The 17,888-nt window shown below is 47.1% G+C and overlaps 1 protein-coding gene across 1 annotated transcript in view; it reads left to right on the plus strand.

The window, feature by feature from the left end:
- Nucleotides 1-1,981: 1,981 nt before the first annotated feature.
- Nucleotides 1,982-17,888, plus strand: part of KLHL21 (kelch like family member 21) — an 89,231-nt gene continuing 73,324 nt past the window's right edge. The window contains exon 1 of the mRNA XM_077458261.1: nucleotides 1,982-2,192. The gene's annotated coding sequence lies outside the window, so the exon portion shown is untranslated. The remainder of the gene's footprint in view (nucleotides 2,193-17,888) is intronic.

Below are 17,888 nucleotides of genomic sequence, written 5' to 3' on the forward strand. Positions count from 1 at the left end.
ACTGCTTTTTTTTTTTATGTCTATTTTATCAACGATAAATAAAACTTTTTTTTTTTGTTTGCTTTGTTAGTGAATATTTTTACACATATATTTACACATTTCACATTAAGTGCCGGTTCACACTACCGCGACTTGTCAGGCGACTTAGCCGCCTGACAAGTCGCGCTCCGTTCTGTACTACGGAACCGTTCTAATAGGAGCGACTCAAGTCGCTCCGACTTAGAAAAAGGTTCCTGTAGTATTTTCGGGGCGACTTCAGGCGACTTGCATTGACTTCTATACAGAAGTCATTTTGCAAGTCGCCGCTGAAATCGTGTGCAGGTCGCGTCTGTGAGACGCGCTGCAAGTCACGTCGCCCCTGTGTGAACGGGCACTAAGGCTAAGGTTTATACTGCTGCGCTACTGCAAATTTTGCAGTCTATGGAGCTGAATTTGCATCGCACGCGGATCAGACTCGAACAGGACCCCCTTTTTTTTTTTTTTATTTGCAATGTATTCATGTAAAACGATGTTATTAAAATGACTTGCGAATTTGAGCGATCGCAACGGCTCAAGTTCCTCAATAGAATTGAGGCTAGGTTCACACTGCTGCGAATTTGAGCCGTTGCGATTTTTCTAATTCAAATTTAAAATACATAGATTAACATTAGTGCCGTTCACATCATAGTTTCTTAGTAAGGTTGAATAAAGACACCAGTCCATCCTGAGTGAGTGTCTACAATTGTCCCTATCCCTGTACATTTCACACCGGTCCCTACCCTCAAGGAGCCCACAATCCAAGGTCCCCATTCATATACTAGGGCCAATTTTGGACAGAAGCCAATTAACCTGCCAGCATGTCTTTGGTTTTGTGGGAGGAAACCGGAGTACTCGGAGGAAACCCATGCAGGCACAGGGAGAACATGCAAACTCCAGGCAGGTAGTGTTGTGGTTGGGATTCGAACCAGCGACCCTTTTTACTGCTAGGCGAGAGTGCTAACCACTACACCACTGTGCCACATCAGTGCGTTGTGAATGAATGAATGAATGAATGAATGAATGAATGAATGAAATACTTGTATTGCGCACAATGCGAACTGAACCGCCTCTAGGCGCTGTGAATATAACCTGTGGAAAAAAAGGGTCCTGTGCGAGTTTGATCCCTGTGCGATGCGAATTCAGCTCCATAGACTGCAAAACTTGCAGTAGAATCGCAAGAGCACAAAGAATTCGCAATGCAAATTCGCAACGCAATCGGCTCAAAATCACGCTAAATTCGCACCGCAGCAGAGTGAACCTAGCCTGAAAAAGCGCAATATTTAAAAAAAATCTATTTAATTTGTAAATATCTTTTCAATGCTTTGTACCGTTGCTGACAGCTGAAGTGAAAACAAAACAGTTGCGGTAGGTATCGGTAATTGGTATCGGCGAGTACTAAAAAAAAAGAAAAAAAAAAGTATCGGTACTCGTTAAAAAAAATGGTATCGGTGCATCCCTAATTTGCAGTGTAGGAGGAATCCCATACAAGCACAAAGAGAACATGCAAACCCCATGCAGATAGTGTCCTGGCCGGTGTTCAAACCAAAGACCCCAGCGCTGCAAGGTGCTAACCACGGAGCTGCCCAACAGTGGCGGATCAGATTGCCCACAGACCTCCAATTCTGTTTCCCCTGATCCAACCATAAATAGCCGGATCAGGCCCTGGGGCCACTTTAAAACGTAAACACCCCGCCAGCCCCTGGCCCCTCCCCCCTCGGGCTGCTGTCAGATATGGAGGAGTAGACTTGGAGTCAGCTCAGACAGCATCAGCTCAGAGGCTGCATACCAGGACAATGCTATTCATTCAGCCCGGACTGTTCCATCTGCCTTCCACTACCGGGGGTGGGGTGGGGGGGTAATTTAGCCCCTGGACCCTATTTACACTCAAACGTCATCGTCCAGATCCTACAAGATCACCAAGAACGGATTTATGGATTATTAGGTTAAGGCGGATGGGGGGGGGGGGGGTCGTGTCCTAAAAAATGGAGTCCATCGATCGTGTTTTCGGAGGGGCGACAGCAGCTCTCCCCTCCCCCCTCCACTCAGGGTTGCGATGGAGCGGCCCAAGTTTAACAGCTCTTGCAGGCTGCATCAGAAATAGCTCTTTGCAGGGGGGAGGAATGTGAAGTCTCTGGCAGATAGACTGATCCAAAAGGTGAAGCAGCACAACCTATGTAAGTAGCTCTATCTATGCATGTGTATGGCCAGTGCATTGGATGATGGGGGGGGGGGCCTAGGGCCTGGACAGCCAGAGCTGATGCCAAGGCTTGCCGGACGTGCACCCTGCATGCCGGTTCTGCTCCCATGCATTGGACTTTATATTTCGTCTTCAGTGGCGATTTCCGGGGACGGTGCAGCCACGGCGGAAGATTGTGACCCAACCCCCCCCGTCCCCCTGGGGGCTCCGTAGGCTATATTGAGAATGCGTTGAGCGTAGAATAGTAGCGTTGACATACGCCGCCTTCGTAACCTGAGACTCGAGGCGGGCGGCTGCGCAGCTTTCTGGGATTTGAAAAACGGTTCTGATCGTCCTCCCGGACCAGCCCCCAGGTGGATTTGGCCGCCATCCACGTCTCCAGGTGGAAACAAATTAGCTTTATTTGAGTAACAAAAATGTAACAAATATCCTAGAGTAAAACAAATAAGTACATTGTAGCAGTTCTGCAAAAACAAACATTTTGGATCATCCCAAGCTTTGGGCCGATCCGGCTGCCTCGGAGCTCCGGTCTAAACAAAAACGTTTCTGACGTGGTTTAGATCTCCAAATATTATGGAAGGTAAAACCGATGATGCATTTTGTATCCATTTCTGAAGCCAATATGCAGATTAACTGATCTCCAGAGAGACGCCCACATGAGTTTTGTACCTGTGCCCGCCCACCCTTCTTCAGGAAAGTTGGGAGTCATGTGATGTCTGTCCCCTCCCCCTCTGCCATGGCATCTTCCTGAGACACCCAGAAGGGTTTTGTACCTGTGCCCGCTCTTCTTCAGGATCGTCAGGAGTCATGTGAGGTCTGTCCCCTCTCCTCTGCCATGGCATATTCTTGAGACACCCAGAAGTGTTTTGTATCTGTGCCCGCCATTCTTCAGGAAAGTTGGGAGTCATGTGATGTCTGTCCCCTCCCATTCTGCCATGGCATCTTCCTGAGACACCCAGAAGGGTTTTGTACCTGTGCCCGCTCTTCTTCAGGATCGTCGGGAGTCATGTGAGGTCTTTCCCCTCTCCTCTGCCATGGCATATTCTTGAGACACCCAGAAGTGTTTTGTATCTGTGCCCGCCATTCTTCAGGAAAGTTGGGAGTCATGTGATGTCTGTCCCCTCCCCCTCTGCCATGGCATCTTCCTGAGACACCCAGAAGGGTTTTGTACCTGTGCCCGCTCTTGTTCAGGATCGTCGGGAGTCATGTGAGGTCTTTCCCCTCTCCTCTGCCATGGCATATTCTTGAGACACCCAGAAGTGTTTTGTATCTGTGCCCGCCATTCTTCAGGATCATTGGGAGCCATTTGGTGTCTGTCCCCTCCCCCTCTGCCATGGCATCTTCCTGAGACAGAAGGGTTTTGTACCTGTGCCTGCCCACCCTTCAGGATCATTGGGAGCCATGTGGTGTCTGTCCCCTCCACCGCTGCCTTAGAAAATTCTTGAGACACCCAGAAAGGTTTTTTTTTTACCTGTGCCCGCTCTTCTTCAGGATCGTCAGGAGTCATATGGGGTCTATCCCCTCTCCTCTGCCATGGCATATTCTTGAGACACCCAGAAGGGTTTTATATCTGTGCCTGCCCTTCTTCAGGATCATTGGTGATCATCTGGTGCTTGTCCCCTCCCTCATGGCCATGACATATTCTTGAGACACCCAAGAGGGTTTATATCTGTACCCACCCTTCTTCAGGATCTTCAGGGGTCATGTGGTGTCTGTTCCCTCCCCCTCTGCCATGGCATTTTCTTGAGAAACCCATAAGTTTTGTACCTGTGCCCGCACTTCTTCAGAAAAGTTGGGAGTCATTTAGTGTCTACCCCATCCCCTTCTGCCATGCCATCTTCTTGAGACACCTAGAAGGGTTTTGTACTTGTGCCTTCTTCAGTATCATCAGGTGTCATGTGGTGTCTGCCCCCTCCCCCTCTGCCATGGCATATTCTTGAGACACCCAGAAGTGTTTTGTATCTGTGCCCACCCTTCTTCAGGATCATTGGGAGCCATGTGGTGTCTGTCCCCTCCCCCTCTGCCATGGCATCTTCCTGAGACGGAAGGGTTTTGTACCTGTGCCTGCCCACCCTTCAGGATCATTGGGAGCCATGTGGTGTCTGTCCCCTCCACCTCTGCCTTAGAAAATTCTTGAGACACCCAGAAAGGTTTTTTTTTTTTTTATCTGTGCCCGCTCTTCTTCAGGATCGTCAGGAGTCACATGGGGTCTATCCCCTCTCCTCTGCCATGGCATATTCTTCAGACACCCAGAAGGGTTTTATATTTGTGCCCACCCTTCTTCAGGATCATTGTGAATCATCTGGTGCTTGTCCCCTCCCTCATGGCCATGGCATATTCTTGAGACACCCAAGAGGGTTTATATCTGTACCCACCCTTCTTCAAGATCTTCAGGAGTCATGTGGTGTCTGTTCCCTCCCCCTCTGCCATGCTATTTTCTTGAGAAACCCAAAACGGTTTTGTACCTGTGCCCGCTCTTCTTCGGAATCGTCAATAGTCATGTGAGGTCTGTCCCCTCTCCGCTGCCATGGCATATTCTTCAGACACCCAAGAGGGTTTATATCTGTGCCACTGCCCACCCTTCTTCAGGAGTGATGTGGTGTCTGTTCCCCCCCCCCCCCTCCTCTGCCATGGCATTTTATTGAGAAACCCATAAGTTTTGTACCTGTGTCCACTCTTCTTCAGAAAAGTTGGGAGTCATTTGGTGTCTACCCCATCCCCTTCTGCCATGCCATCTTCTTGAGACACCTAGAAGGGTTTTGTACTTGTGCCTTCTTCAGTATCATCAGGTGTCATGTGGTGTCTGCCCCCTCCCCTTCTGCCATGGTATCTTCTTGAGACACCCAAAAGGGATTTTTACCTGTGCCCGCCCTTCTTCAGGATTGTCAGGAGTCACATGGGGTCTGTCCCCTCCCTCATGCCCATGGCATATTCTTGAGACACCCAAGAGGGTTTGTATCTGTGCCCGCCCTTCTTCAGGATATACAGGAGTCATGTGGTGTCTGTTCCCTCCCCCTCTGCCATGGCATTTCTTTGAGAAACCCAGAAGGGTTTTGTACCTGTGCCCGCTCTGCTTCAGAAAAGTTGGGAGTCATTTGGTGTCTGCCTCCCTCCCCTTCTGCCATGCCATCGTCTTGAGACACCTAGAAGGCTTTTGTACCTGTGCCCGCCATTCTTCAGTATTATCAGGAGTCACGTGGTGTCTGTCCCCTCCCCCTTTTCCATGCCATCTTCTTAAGACACCTAGAAGGGTTTTGGGTCTATGCCCAACCTTCTTCAGGATGGTCGGAAGGCATGTGGTGTCCTTCCCCTCCCCATCTGCCATGGTATTTTGTACCTGTGCCCGCCCTTCTTTAGGATCATTGGGAGTCGAATGGTGTCTGTCCCCTCCCCCTCTGCCGTGGTATTTTCTTGAGACCCCCAGAAGAAATTTGTATCTGTGCCCGTCCATCTTAAGGATCATTGGGAGCCATGTGATGTCTGTCCCCACCTCCTCTGCCATGGCATCTTCTTGATACCCCCCAGGAGGGTTTTGAGTATTTTGCCAGTACACCCGCCCTTCTTCAGGATTATTGGGAGTCACATGGTGTCTGCCCACCCCCCCCCCCTCTGCCATGGCATCTTCTTGAGACCCCCAGAAGGCATTTGTATCCGTGCCCACCCTTCTTCAGGATCATTGGGAATCGTGTGATGTCTGTCTCCTCCCCCTCTGCTATGGCATCTTCTTGATTGGGCCAAAAAAAAAGCAAAGATAGAAAAGTGGATATTTTTTGCATCTTGTTCACACCTGTTAAGTCACGTGAGACGGGAGGAGGAGCCACAAACTACGGCTAGTTTTTTTTTATTTGGTCACACGTGTTATGGTGGCCACACAGTCTTTGATAAATGATCCATTGCTTTTTACGAATGGAATAATCAATGCATTCGATCGATACAACAAACACTGGGAGGTGGATTTTGATTGGTGGAGAGTGGGGTTTAACACCTACATGCCGCACATATGCATCCCCGGGTGGCCGATGATAACGCGCTCACTGCACACTCCCAGCACAGAGACCGCGCGCTCAGCCAGCACTCCGCCATCACTAACGATTGGTAGCCGGTGACGAGGAGGAAAGTGCAAATGCAGATATAACTCTGAATATTCTATAATCCTTGCCTTCTTGTCTTGAAACGTATTGTAATTGAACTGCCTCTGTTTTGTAAAGCACTGTATAAACTGCTGGCACTATATTTTGTATAGTTGAAAAAAAAAAAAAAAAAAAAAAAAGCAACGCGCTTCAGGGTTTAAATGGTCTGCCTTCATCAGGGCTACAAATAACACCTAAAAGATTGGAATCTGTACACAGTGATGATCGGTGTGTAAGTGGTATAGAATACCAAGGAGTAAATACACAGGGATATACCATACACTATTAGGAAGTCGAGGTTTGAAGCCCCGATGAAGGGAGACCATGAGCCTCCGAAACGCGTTGGATTTAATAACATAAGATTCTGAATCAAATCGAAGTTTGGACGTCATACGCTGTGCGGATAAGGAGTTCTTGTTCCTCTTGTCGGTTTGTAGCAATCTGGGGGTGAATAATAAAGCGTTGGGGGTGATTATAATTGGGAAGATATCAGATCTGACAATGTATGGATGATCCTAATGACATCACACCTCATGTTAAAGTGTCTGAAAGTCATAAATTAGCCCATGGGGGATATCTGCATTATTCCCTGCCCCCACCCTACCCGTTTACCCAGTGAAGCTGATAAGGACAGCGATTTATAACCTATCATTGGAGGAATCTCTCTGACCAATCCAGCCGGTTCTCCCTGCTGGGATCTGACACCGGGGGCAAGTTGGAACTCGTCTATAGACAGCCTGCCCCTGGGTCACGTGGGAGAACCGGATGCTTCAGGGATTCAGTTGGCTGGTTGGGATTGGAGGAGAATGCAGGCGACAGGTCAGTGTCTGGGTTTTTTTGCATTTAAAAAAATATTTTAGGCCTAAAAATTACTTAAAACTCCCAAATCATTATTGTTGTTGTTTTAGGAGTTTTAAGTAATCTTCACGCCTAAAATTATATATTTTTTAAATGCAAAAAAAAAAAAAAAAAAAATCCCCAAAACACTACTTTATTCTCCAGGGTCTCGGTTTTTGGAAAATATATATTCTATATAAATCCTGTATTATAATAATACTAATAATAATATTAATACTAAAGTAGTGTTTTTTTTTTTTTTTTCACATTTAAAAAAATATTTTAGGCCTGAAGATTAAATCTTCAGGCCTAAAATATTTTTTTAAATGCAAAAAAAAAACTCCAAAACGCTACTTTATTCTCCAGGGTCTCGGTTTTTGGAAAATATATATTCTATATAAATCCTGTATTATAATAATAATAATAGTACAGGATTTATATAGCATATATTTTTCAATGTACATGGGAGGAGTCTTTGATACTTATGTACATGGGAGGAGCCTGTGATACTCATGTACATGGGAGGAGCCTGTAATACTTATGTACATGGGAGGAGTCTGTAATAACTACATACATGGGAGGAGTCTGTGATACTTATGTACATGGGAGGAGTCTGTGATACTTATGTACATGGGAGGAGCCTGTAATACTTATGTACATGGGAGGAGTCTGTAATAACTACGTACATGGGAGGAGTCTGTGATACTTATGTACATGGGAGGAGTCTGTGATAACTACGTACATGGGAGGAGTCTGTGATACTTATGTCCATGGGAGGAGTCTGTGATACTTATGTCCATGGGAGGAGTCTGTGATACTTGTGTACATGGGAGGAGCCTGTGATACTTGTGTACATGGGAGGAGCCTGTGATACTTATGTACATGGGAGGAGCCTGTAATACTTATGTACATGGGAGGAGCCTGTAATACTTATGTACATGGGAGGAGTCTGTAATAACTACGTACATGGGAGGAGTCTGTGATACTTATGTCCATGGGAGGAGTCTGTGATACTTATGTCCATGGGAGGAGTCTGTGATACTTATGTACATGGGAGGAGTCTGTGACACTTGTGTACATGGAAGGAGTCTGTGATACTTGTGTACATGGGAGGAGCCTGTGATACTTATGTACATGGGAGGAGCCTGTAATACTTATGTACATGGGAGGAGCCTGTAATACTTATGTACATGGGAGGAGTCTGTGATACCTACGTACAAGGGAGGAGTCTGTGATACTTGTGTACATGGGAGGAGCCTGTGATACTTGCGTACATGGGAGGAGCCTGTGATACTTGCGTACATGGGAGGAGCCTGTGATACTTGCGTACATGGGAGGAGCCTGTGATACTTCCGTACGTGGGAGGAGCCTGTGATACTTCCGTACGTGGGAGGAGCCTGTGATACTTATGTAATTTGGAGAACAAAGTCCAGAAAACATGGGAGGGCATGTAAGTGGGTGAAGGGTGATGAAATGTATGGGGGGGGGGGGGGTGCACAGAAGCGATGACTTTGCGGAAAAAACTTTATCCCCCTGTTGCATTTGTACTGCCACTGATCTGTGCCGCAACAGCCTCACAACCGCATGCAAACGCACGTGTTTGAGGTGGTACAACATTTACAGGCGTCATATCGAGGTTCAGAAAACAAACAATTATGTACATGATGCGTACTTCCAACAGAACCGCAAAAAAAAAAGCAACCCTGGGAAATCGGGGCGCCGCTGACCCCACCAGCTTCACTACTTTGAGTTTTCTGACAGGGAACACGGGGTTCAAGTGACAAAATTCATGCCGAGTAGTTAGCAGTAGAAAATGATTAAAAAAAAAAAATGATAATGATCATGACACTAAAGGCCTCGTGCACACGATTCTCTTGTTTGAAAAACCTACTTTTTCAGACTTTCGTTTTTCGGTATGTATTCGTGCGTGAAAAACGTATTCTCGCTTTTTTGTTCTGCACAATATGTAAATGGACATTTGCACCCGCGCATGTTTGCGCACATGAGGTGCAAATTACTGACCAAAAATTCTGATATACTGTGTGTGTGTGTGTGTGTGTGTGTATGTATGTGTGTATGTATATATATATATATATATATATATATACACACACTTTTTTTTTTCATTATTTAGGAAAAAAAAATAAAGGTTGTACTGAGCTTTTTCAAGCTGCAGATTTCAAAGGCAAGGCAACTCAATGGCACAAGCATAGACATGTGGAGAACGAAAAAAAAAATATTTGGTTTTGATTTGTTATTTACATTAATTTGTTTAGTTAAATTCGTTTAATTTATTTTCGGAATTTGTTTTGTTTTTTTCCTATTTGAATAGATTTGAATTATAGTTATTCGAATAGATTTCCAAAGAGAATAAAATAGAATAGAAAAGAATATAACAGAAAATAAAAGAATATAATATATTAGAGTAAAACAGAACAAAATAGGCTAGAAAATAAAATAGGATTAAAAAAAAGAATTTAAATAGATTATAACCATCTTCTGAAATTCAAATAGAAAAAAAAATAAAAAATTGAATAGAAATAAATTGACAATTTTCCAAAATTCAAATAGAATTAATTTGAGTAGAATTCTATTCTTTTCTATTGTCTATTTTTTTTCTACTCTATTCTCTTTTTTATGTATTCAAATTCAGATTTATTCTATTTGAAATTTGAATTTCAGAAGATGGTTAGAATATTCTATTCTATTTGTTTCTATTACATTCTAGTCTATTCTGTTTTGATTTTCTATTCTATTTTGTTTTGTTTTACTCTATTCTATTCTTTTTATTTGCTGATATATTCTTTTATATTCTATTTTTTTTCTATTCTATTCTTTTATTCATTTTGGAAATTGAAAAAAATTTTGAATTTGAAAATGATTCAAAACCAAATTTTTTTTGTTGTTGCTATTTTGGATTAGTTTAAATTTGGTACTATTGTAATTCGGCTATGTCCAAATTTCCGAAAAACAAAAAAAAATCGGTCCGAATTTCAATTTGGCGTTTTTGACTAAACGAACCGCACACGTCTACACAAGCGTGACCTAGTCCTAGTGTGATGTGTTGTAACAGCCACCTCTAAACTCTCCACAGTCACGGGATGAGGTGACATCTATATAGACGGGTATCATGCGGGGGGGTGGGGGAATACTGCATGGGGTGGGTAGGAGGTTTCCAGGTAAAGTGTCCTGTGTGGTGTGCCCCGTTCACCCTCCAGCACTGGTGTAGACATTATTTTTTTTGTATTGGCCACAGTGTTGGCCCTCTGAAGAGCAATCTGGGGGTGGGTCACTTTTCAGAGGGTGTATGACAGGTGGCAAGGAAGCGGTATGTCGCCCTCTCACCGCTTGTTTTAAACTCCAGCTGGGCAGCCCACCGCAGATGCACAGCCCTATTCAACGGAAAGGACAGCCTTTGGCAGATGCAAACCATAGCAGGGGGTTTAATTGTTGCTACATCGGTAAAGCAACACAGCGTGTATACACCTCCATTGTTTTGGGGTGGGGGGTAAAACCTCCATCAACATAAGTGCCTTTGCATTGAGTCCGCATTGATCAATGCTGTTTAAAGCGCCTGGTGTGAATGAGCCGAGTGTCTACACTGAGGAAATGTCCCCTCGCTTCCTGTGTGGTCACCGGGACAGGAAATGAGGGGAAATCTCCCCGAACTTCAAACAAGGCAATGCTCACTTTTGTCTTGTGTTCCACTTTAATGGAGGAGCAGGCCTCACCCCCCCCCCCCCCGCTGGAAATGCTAGTTGCCTGGCTGTCATGCGGACTTGGATCAAGTGTGCAGATTGGGAGTTCTGGATTCACTTGCTGCATGCTTGTTCCGGGTCACTGGCTGGATGGAGGTGAAACCCCCGGCACCCCATAAAAAGGGAACCCCCGGAATATACAGGGGAGATGCATACTGCCTGCAAGACTTCTGGGGGGGGGGGTTGATGGAGAGGCTTGTGTGGAACATGCTGGGACTTGTAGTTCTGATGTTGGAGGGAAGCTGGTGGTGCATGCTGGGGCTTGTAGTTCTCTGATTATGGAGAGAAGCTGGTGGTGCATCCTGGGACTTGTAGTTCTCAGATGTTTGAGAGAGGCTGGTGGTGCATGTAGTTCTTCAACATCGCAGAAGAGCTGATGGTGCATACTGGGACTTATAGTTCTCAGATGTTTGAGAGAGGCTGGTGGTGCATGCTGGAACTTGTAGTTCTCTGATTATGGAGAGAAGCTGGTGGTGTATCCTAGAACTTGTAGTTCTTCAACGTTGCAGAAGAGCTGGTGGTGCATGCTGGGACTTGTAGTTCTGATGTTGGAGAGAAGCTTGCAGTGCATGCTGGGACTTGTAGCACTCTGGTTATGGAAAGAAGCTGGTGGTGCATGCTGGGACTTGTAGTTCTGATGTTGGAGAGAAGCTTGCAGTGCATGCTGGGACTTGTAGTTCTCAGATGTTGGAGAGAAGCTGATGGTACATGCTGGGACTTGTAGTTCTCAGACATTAGAGAGGAAAGTTGAGACCTTGCCCTTTCTCAGTGCCAGTAGAGGCATGCTGGTACCTGTAGTGTCTCTGAAGGCTGAAAGGAAGAGCTGCACATTGGAAATAATACATAATAGATGAGTGTTCTCCAGTGCTGCCATTAATGAGCTCTCACAGTCCCAGCTGAATTGAGCAGCTGGCTGAGAGCTCTGTGAGTGCTGCCTGCCTGGTGCCTATGCTGAGGACTGACCCCTGCACACACAACAGGCAGCTTGTTCTGCTCATTTGCATATCACTACCCACAATGCCCTCTTGTGCAGGGAGCAGGCTCTGTGTGCAGCCCCAGGATGGATGGCAGCTTGTCTGGACCTGACTGCTGCTAGGGGAGGAGGCAGCTTGCCTCGGCTGCCCCTTGTGGCCACAGATAAAAGTGCGCCCAGCAATATACAGTGACACTTTGTAACATGTGGATCTGTTTAAGCAGAGCTACAATTCTGATCCAATCACAGGAAGCCGGGGGGTTAACCCCTTCCTGGGCATAGCCTGAATTTGTTCCATCTGGCAGAACCCCAAGATTATTATATTTTTACATTTTATTTTAATTCCTATACTGGGGCGGTCATGGCTGTGATTCATCTCACAAGCATCCTATGGAGTCGCCCTTCTTGTATGTAGGAACTAGAGCTGTCTCTCTCTACGCTGTGTGCATCAATAGAAATACACAGCCTCGTAACCTAGGGTGGCAGAGAACTCCCCCCCTCCCCCGCCTAACAAACTGACCATAAACTGCAATGTCCAAGCCCCCTTTGGAGCCACCCTTTTTATATAGTTGTCTCCCTGCACTGTGTGCATCAATAAAAACACACAGCCCCATAGCCTTGGGTGGCAAGAAACTGCTCCCCCCCCCTCCATTCTCCGAGCTAACAGGACTGTCTGTTGGGCTCTACATGTTTCGCTATAGTGCTTCTTCAGGACGGGTAAGGCATATTATTGGCTACAAAGAAAGAAATAAAATAATTTTCACCTTTTTTTTATATATTATTACTCTACATCCGATTGTTGTATATGTTTTGTAACTTATATTTCTTTTTTTTGTAGCCAATAATATGCTTTACAGCTCCTGAAGAAGTACTATAGTGAAACATGTAGAGCCCAACAGGCATTCTTATAGCTACTCAAGCTTTATATGCACATTATTATTATTATTATGAGTCATAAGAGGGCCAATGAGAGCTGCAGAGCTGGAGGTGTGTCTGTGTAAATCCAGGAAGTGAACAGGCAGCAGCTTCAGCTGCCCACAGTTAAAATGGCTGCAGCCAAACTCCATGGAGGGAGATTTCTGCAGCATATTTGGCAAGTACAGAATCACAGTATATATAAAATAATATGCAAAGTGGTTGGTGGGAAGCTTCAGAATGGCAAATATGTTTTTATTACAATAAGTTTTGTAAACTTATTGTAATTATTACAACAAGGTTTTTTTTATTACAAATTATGTGAGCATTATTTATTAATAATAATAAATAATTATTAATAATAAAACATTTTTATTATTTATTATTATTGTTGTTATTAATTCGTTACCTTCCATTCATTTAGATGCGGCATCCGTTATTTCGAATAATTGGTAACTTCGGATAAATTTTGTATTCGTTACGTTCACTAACAGCCAAATTTGAAAGGAAATTCCAATACCTTATAATTTAATAGTTAGTAATAGTTGTTATTATTAGTTATTATTTCGTATTTTTGTTCTTTTTGAATGGTTCTAGGGTAGGGGGGGCTAGTGCTAGGGTAGTGCTAGGGTGGGGGGGGGGGATAGGGGCTGTGTACTTGAAATTGACCCACTGCTGTCATGCACTGCTGCCGAATGCAACCCATTTAAGCCAATGGGGCCCGTGCTGCGACTGAGCATAATGCATGCAGTCGCAGTGAGGTGGATTGGCTGTCATAGAGTTAATTAGGTAGTAAAGAGTGCCTGGATTATATAGAGTTAAAACAGGCAGTGAAGAGGCAACATATCGCCTCCTCCCCATCTGTCAAACACCTCTGAAAAGCGACCCACCGCAGATCGATTTTCAGAGGTGTGGCAAGAACAGCTGCAAGTGTAAACTTAGCCTAAATGCACAGACCGCAGTCGTTTCTTTCCTGATTTGAAATTTCATCTGGTGTGTAGTAAGGGTAGTCCCCCAGGGGCAATTTTTTTTAAAAATGAAGCTTTGAAAGGAATACAAAGGGCGCAGCCCCGCCATCCCGTCTTCTGTTTATTTTTTGAAGGGGGAGGGGAAACCAATGGCTCAGCCACGATTGCACACAAAGCCGGTTTTCCCAGTTCTGCCCGGACTGTAGAATCGTCACCGATGCCGGGAGAGGGGAAGGCCAAAGAAAGAGTGAGCTGGCCAGAGACTAAGGCGGGTGCTGAATGAAATGTGACTGCGGTGGATGATCTGACTTTAGCACAGCTGCAGTATTTTCTGGCGGAGCCTAGCTAGAGGAGAGGGCACTGCACGTGCATGCAGGTATGAATGGCTCTAAGTGGGTGCAGAGGAGAGGACCGGGGGAGACCATCAGGGGTCTAATAGACCGGGGGAGACCGTTGGGGGTCTAATAGACCGGGGGAGACCGTCGGGGGTCTAATAGACCGGGGGAGACCGTCGGGGGTCTAATAGACCGGGGGAGACCGTCGGGGGTCTAATAGACCGGGGGAGACCGTCGGGGGTCTAATAGACCGGGGGAGACAATCGGGGGTCTAATAGACCGGGGGAGACAATCGGGGGTCCAATAGACCGGGGGAGACAATCGGGGGTCCAATAGACCGGGGGAGACAATCGGGGGTCCAATACACCGGGGGAGACAATCAGGGGTCCAATACACCGGGGGAGACAATCAGGGGTCCAATACACCGGGGGAGACAATCAGGGGTCCAATACACCGGGGGAGACAATCAGGGGTCCAATACACCGGGGGAGACAATCAGGGGTCCAATAGACCGGGGGAGACCATCAGGGGTCTAATAGACCTGTCATAACAAGAGAGTATCACATAGGGGACTTTTGGTCTCCATTTGATAAAAAGTTTAGTGAAAAAGTGTAAAAAAAAATAGTTGCACCCAAGCATGTACTACTCCCCCCCCCCCTCCAAAAAAAATGCTAACCCCCCCATACACATCCATATGAATGCAAACACATGGTTGGGGGCACCTACATAAAAAAAACATTGATTGCACTGCACAGGTGGCATATCACCGCACATCCCAGAGTGAGGCTCCGTTCACACTGGTGCAACTCCAAGGTAACACAATTTCAAGTGCGACTTTCAAGCGACTTTACACTCTCTTGTGGCCATATAGTAGGTGGGACGGTCAGATGACCACATTGTTTAGTTTCCGTTGTGGCACAGCAAGCCTGACCGTCCACTTCGGTGTTGTTATAATAATCCTCATCATAATTGGTGTTATATGATAGCCGTTCATCTTTGACCCGTGCCGTCTTTGTGAATGCCGTTCAGGAGATGAAACATCTGGAACACAAAGAATACGATCAATACGGTGAAATTTTACACCTATAGGAGGTCTTTTGGGAACTGACCCCCATCCCCCCACCACCACCACCACCACCTGTTAACAGGCAAGATGCTGAAAGACCAACACACATACTTTATAGTGGCTTTGCAAATGAGAGGAAAATTGAGTAATATAGAGGCTACAGTCTCTAAAATGCTAGCTGCCTGGCTTTCAAGGCTCTGATTATGGTCCAGAGGTCTGACCTCTTATTCTGCATACTTGTAGCGGGTCCATACTGCAGCCAGGTTATTAGTTCCCAAACCTAATCTGTTCTCTATGATGGAGGTGTGGACCATTGCTGCTCTCTATGATGGAGGTGTGGACCTCCGCTGCTCTCTCTGATGGAGGTGTGGACCTCCGCTGCTCTCTATGATGGTGGTGTGGACCTCCGCTGCTCTCTATGATGGAGGTGTGGACCTCCTCTGCTCTCTATGATGGAGGTGTGGACCTCTGCTGCTCTCTATGATGGAGGTGTGGACCTCCGCTGCTCTCTATGATGGAGGTGTGGACCTCCGCTGCTCTCTATGATGGAGGTGTGGACCTCCGCTGCTCTCTATGATGGAGGTGTGGACCTCCGCTGCTCTCTATGATGGAGGTGTGGACCTCCGCTGCTCTCTATGATGGAGGTGTGGACCTCCGCTGCTCTCTATGATGGAGGTGTGGACCTCCGCTGCTCTCTATGATGGAGCTGTGGACCTCCGCTGCTCTCTATGATGGAGCTGTGGACCTCCGCTGCTCTCTATGATGGAGGTGTGGACCTCCGCTGCTCTCTATGATGGAGGTGTAGACCTACGCTGCTCTCAGGTGTGGACATTTGCTGCTCTCTATGATGGAGGTGTAGACCTCCGCTGCTCTCTATGATGGAGGTGTGGACCTCCGCTGCTCTCTCTGATGGAGGTGTGGACCTCCGCTGCTCTCTATGATGGTGTGGACCTCCGCTGCTCTCTATGATGGAGGTGTGGACCTCCGCTGCTCTCTATGATGGAGGTGTGGACCTCCGCTGCTCTCTCTGATGGAGGTGTGGACCTCCGCTGCTCTCTATGATGGAGGTGTGGACCTCCGCTGCTCTCTATGATGGAGCTGTGGACCTCCGCTGCTCTCTATGATGGAGCTGTGGACCTCCGCTGCTCTCTATGATGGAGGTGTAGACCTCCGCTGCTCTCTCTGATGGAGGTGTGGACCTCCGCTGCTCTCTATGATGGTGTGGACCTCCGCTGCTCTCTATGATGGAGGTGTGGACCTCCGCTGCTCTCTATGATGGAGGTGTGGACCTCCGCTGCTCTCTATGATGGAGGTGTGGACCTCCGCTGCTCTCTATGATGGTGGTGTGGACCTCCACTGCTCTCTCTGATGGAGGTGTGGACCTCCGCTGCTCTCTATGATGGAGGTGTGGACCTCCGCTGCTCTCTATGATGGTGGTGTGGACCTCCACTGCTCTCTCTGATGGAGGTGTGGACCTCCACTGCTCTCTATGATGGAGGTGTAGACCTACGCTGCTCTCAGGTGTGGACATTTGCTGCTCTCTATGATGGAGGTGTGGACATTTGCTGCTCTCTATGATGGAGGTGTGGACCTCCGCTGCTCTCTATGATGGAGGTGTGGACCTCCGCTGCTCTCTATGATGGAGGTGTGGACCTCCGCTGCTCTCTATGATGGAGGTGTGGACCTCCGCTGCTCTCTATGATGGAGGTGTGGACCTCCGCTGCTCTCTATGATGGTGGTGTGGACCTCCGCTGCTCTCTATGATGGAGGTGTGGACCTCCGCTGCTCTCTATGATGGAGCTGTGGACCTCCGCTGCTCTCTATGATGGAGGTGTGGACCTCCGCTGCTCTCTATGATGGAGGTGTAGACCTCCGCTGCTCTCTCTGATGGAGGTGTGGACCTCCGCTGCTCTCTATGATGGTGTGGACCTCCGCTGCTCTCTATGATGGAGGTGTGGACCTCCGCTGCTCTCTATGATGGAGGTGTGGACCTCCGCTGCTCTCTATGATGGAGGTGTGGACCTCCGCTGCTCTCTATGATGGTGGTGTGGACCTCCACTGCTCTCTCTGATGGAGGTGTGGACCTCCGCTGCTCTCTATGATGGAGGTGTGGACCTCCGCTGCTCTCTATGATGGTGGTGTGGACCTCCACTGCTCTCTCTGATGGAGGTGTGGACCTCCACTGCTCTCTATGATGGAGGTGTAGACCTACGCTGCTCTCAGGTGTGGACATTTGCTGCTCTCTATGATGGAGGTGTGGACATTTGCTGCTCTCTATGATGGAGGTGTGGACCTCCGCTGCTCTCTATGATGGAGGTGTGGACCTCCGCTGCTCTCTATGATGGAGGTGTGGACCTCCGCTGCTCTCTATGATGGAGGTGTGGACCTCCGCTGCTCTCTATGATGGTGGTGTGGACCTCCGCTGCTCTCTATGATGGTGGTGTGGACCTCCGCTGCCCCCTATGATGGAGCTGTGGGCCTCAGCTGCCCCCTATGATGGAGGCGTGGGCCTTGCTTGCCCTGTATGACAGAGGCAACCACTTGCTATGCTTGTCGGCATCAAAAGTACAGCTGTACCTTGGCTAGTAGAAACCTTTGAGGTAAATGGGCCTCCTGGAGAAGCACATCCCCAGCTTTGTACCATACATTGCAATAACACGGATAAAACATGGGATTTAACACACGTTTGCT

This window comes from Lithobates pipiens, unplaced genomic scaffold, assembly GCF_037356315.1.
Source record: "Lithobates pipiens isolate NorthernLeopardFrog02 unplaced genomic scaffold, aLitPip1_a1.2 Scaffold_27, whole genome shotgun sequence".
In the NCBI taxonomy this organism is placed as follows: Eukaryota; Metazoa; Chordata; class Amphibia; order Anura; family Ranidae; genus Lithobates; species Lithobates pipiens.